Here is a 4178-nt window from a genome sequence, read left to right as displayed (position 1 = left end):
CCATTTACCCATAGAGGGTGCCAGGCCCGTATAACGTTAATGATTACTAGATGGTGTTTCCAAAGAGTCGTGTTGCTTGATAGTGCAGCACTAAGTGGGTGGTAAACTCCATCTAAAACTAAATATAACCATGAGACCGATAGTAAACAAGTACCGTGAGGGAAAGTTGAAAAGAACTCTGAATAGAGAGTTAAATAGTACGTGAAACTGCTTAGAGGTTAAGCCCGATGAACCTGAATATCCGTTATGGAAAATTCATCATTAGAATTGTAATATTTAAACAATATTATAATAATAGTGTGCATTTTTTCCATATAAGGACATTGTAATCTATTAGCATATTAATTTATCATAAAATTATGGCATATAGTTTATTTCAATTAAAATGCTTGCGTTTTAACATGAAATAAAAGCTGTAAATTTGATAAAGTGCTGATAGATTTATATAAATACAGTGCGTTAATTTTTCGGAATTATATAATGGCATGATTATCATTGATTTTTGTGTTTATTATATGCACTTGTATGATTAACAATGCGTAAGATTCAGGATACCTTCGGGACCCGTCTTGAAACACGGACCAAGGAGTCTAACATATGTGCAAGTTATTGGGATATAAACCTAATAGCGTAATTAACTTGACTATTAATGGGATTAGTTTTTTAACTATTTATAGTTGATTAACACAATCCCGGGGCGTTCTATATAGTTATGTATAATGGTATTTATATTATTTATACCTCTAACTAGAACGTACCTTGAGCATATATGCTGTGACCCGAAAGATGGTGAACTATACTTGATCAGGTTGAAGTCAGGGGAAACCCTGATGGAAGACCGAAACAGTTCTGACGTGCAAATCGATTGTCAGAATTGAGTATAGGGGCGAAAGACCAATCGAACCATCTAGTAGCTGGTTCCTTCCGAAGTTTCCCTCAGGATAGCTGGTGCATTTAAATATTATATAAAATAATCTTATCTGGTAAAGCGAATGATTAGAGGCCTTAGGGTCGAAACGATCTTAACCTATTCTCAAACTTTAAATGGGTAAGAACCTTAACTTTCTTGATATGAAGTTTAAGGTTATGATATAATGTGCCCAGTGGGCCACTTTTGGTAAGCAGAACTGGCGCTGTGGGATGAACCAAACGTAATGTTACGGTGCCCAAATTAACAACTCATACAGAAACCATGAAAGGCGTTGGTTGCTTAAAACAGCAGGACGGTGATCATGGAAGTCGAAATCCGCTAAGGAGTGTGTAACAACTCACCTGCCGAAGCAACTAGCCCTTAAAATGGATGGCGCTTAAGTTGTATACCTATACATTACCGCTAAAGTAGATGATTTATATTACTTGTAATATAAATTTTGAAACTTTAGTGAGTAGGAAGGTACAATAGTGTGCATAGAAGTGTTTGGCGTAAGCCTGCATGGAGCCGCTATTGGTACAGATCTTGGTGGTAGTAGCAAATAATCGAATGAGACCTTGGAGGACTGAAGTGGAGAAGGGTTTCGTGTGAACAGTGGTTGATCACGAGTTAGTCGGTCCTAAGTTCAAGGCGAAAGCCGAAAATTTTCAAGTAAAGAAAAATCAAAATAAATAAACAAAAATGTGCCTAATTATCGATTTTTATACACTTGAATAATTTTGAACGAAAGGGAATACGGTTCCAATTCCGTAACCTGTTGAGTATCCGTTTGTTATTAAATATGGGCCTCGTGCTCATCCTGGCAACAGGAACGACCATAAAGAAGCCGTCGAGAGATATCGGAAGAGTTTTCTTTTCTGTTTTATAGCCGTACTACCATGGAAGTCTTTCGCAGAGAGATATGGTAGATGGGCTAGAAGAGCATGACATATACTGTTGTGTCGATATTTTCTCCTCGGACCTTGAAAATTTATGGTGGGGATACGCAAACTTCTCAACAGGCCGTACCAATATCCGCAGCTGGTCTCCAAGGTGAAGAGTCTCTAGTCGATAGAATAATGTAGGTAAGGGAAGTCGGCAAATTAGATCCGTAACTTCGGGATAAGGATTGGCTCTGAAGATTGAGATAGTCGGGCTTGATTGGGAAACAATAACATGGTTTATGTGCTCGTTCTGGGTAAATAGAGATCTATCATTTTATGGTAGTTTCTTGTTCCCCGGATAGTTTAGTTACGTAGCCAATTGTGGAACTTTCTTGCTAAAATTTTTAAGAATACTAGCCGGGCAACCGATTAGTTCTTTTAAATTATAACGATTATCAATTAACAATCAATTCAGAACTGGCACGGACTTGGGGAATCCGACTGTCTAATTAAAACAAAGCATTGTGATGGCCCTAGCGGGTGTTGACACAATGTGATTTCTGCCCAGTGCTCTGAATGTCAAAGTGAAGAAATTCAAGTAAGCGCGGGTCAACGGCGGGAGTAACTATGACTCTCTTAAGGTAGCCAAATGCCTCGTCATCTAATTAGTGACGCGCATGAATGGATTAACGAGATTCCTACTGTCCCTATCTACTATCTAGCGAAACCACAGCCAAGGGAACGGGCTTGGAATAATTAGCGGGGAAAGAAGACCCTTTTGAGCTTGACTCTAATCTGGCAGTGTAAGGAGACATAAGAGGTGTAGAATAAGTGGGAGATATTAGGCTTCGGTTTGATATCGCCAATGAAATACCACTACTCTTATTGTTTCCTTACTTACTTGATTAAGTGGAACGTGTATCATTTCCTAGCCATTATACGGATATATTAATTATGTCTTATGGTATTGGGTTTTGATGCAAGCTTCTTGATCAAAGTATCACGAGTTTGTTATATAATCGCAAACAAATTCTTTAATGAGAAAATGCAGCAATGTGTTTTTGATTTAATAATTTGGTATAACTCCAATTACTCAGGTATGATCCAATTCAAGGACATTGCCAGGTAGGGAGTTTGACTGGGGCGGTACATCTCTCAAATAATAACGGAGGTGTCCCAAGGCCAGCTCAGTGCGGACAGAAACCACACATAGAGCAAAAGGGCAAATGCTGACTTGATCTCGGTGTTCAGTACACACAGGGACAGCAAAAGCTCGGCCTATCGATCCTTTTGGTTTAAAGAGTTTTTAACAAGAGGTGTCAGAAAAGTTACCATAGGGATAACTGGCTTGTGGCGGCCAAGCGTTCATAGCGACGTCGCTTTTTGATCCTTCGATGTCGGCTCTTCCTATCATTGTGAAGCAAAATTCACCAAGCGTTGGATTGTTCACCCATGCAAGGGAACGTGAGCTGGGTTTAGACCGTCGTGAGACAGGTTAGTTTTACCCTACTAATGACAAAACGTTGTTGCGACAGCATTCCTGCGTAGTACGAGAGGAACCGCAGGTACGGACCAATGGCACAATACTTGTTCGAGCGAACAGTGGTATGACGCTACGTCCGTTGGATTATGCCTGAACGCCTCTAAGGTCGTATCCGTGCTGGACTGCAATGATAAATAAGGGGCAATTTGCATTGTATGGCTTCTAAACCATTAAAAGTTTATAATTCATTTTATAGACGACAATGGATGTGATGCCAATGTTATATATAACATAGTAAATTGGGAGGATCTTCGATCACCTGATGCCGCGCTAGTTATATTTTAAAACATTATTTAATACAATGACAAAGCCTGGAATCAATTGTAAACGACTTTTGTAACAGGCAAGGTGTTGTAAGTGGTTGAGCAGCTGCCATACTGCGATCCACTGAAGCTTATCCTTTGCTTGATATGATTCGAAAAATATCCATAATATTATGTATGCATATAATTGTGTATACGGAATAAAGCAGAACAAATAAAACAGAGCTTACGAACGAAAGATACAAAGATGATATACAAAGATACAAAGATATAAAGATATAAAAAAATATAAATGAAATGGAAGGCTTCATTTATATATATATATAAGACCGTGAAATTGATTGATATATATATATATATATATATATATATATATATGAGAACTCAAAATCGATGAAGAGAACTTATTATAATATAAGTACTTGACATTGATGGAGAGAACTCATATCATATAAGATATGAAAAATAATACAATATGGAATCAAGATTCCATTTTACATATAATATGTAAAGAGAGAGAACATTTGGAATTGATGGAAGAAATTTACAAGTCAGAAAACATTAAATATGAGAACTCG

The 4178-nt window shown here is 37.8% G+C and overlaps 1 non-coding gene across 1 annotated transcript in view; it reads left to right on the top strand.

Moving 5' to 3' along the window:
- Positions 1-3756, top strand: part of LOC122757372 — a 3969-nt gene extending 213 nt beyond the window's left edge. The window contains exon 1 of the ribosomal RNA XR_006357398.1: positions 1-3756. This exon is cut by the window's left edge and continues 213 nt beyond it. This is a non-coding gene — a ribosomal RNA (large subunit ribosomal RNA).
- Positions 3757-4178: the final 422 nt, after the last annotated feature.

Source organism: Drosophila mojavensis, unplaced genomic scaffold (assembly GCF_018153725.1).
Source record: "Drosophila mojavensis isolate 15081-1352.22 unplaced genomic scaffold, ASM1815372v1 contig_55, whole genome shotgun sequence".
NCBI classification, from domain to species: Eukaryota; Metazoa; Arthropoda; class Insecta; order Diptera; family Drosophilidae; genus Drosophila; species Drosophila mojavensis.
This window is presented reverse-complemented; position numbering and strand designations above follow the sequence as displayed.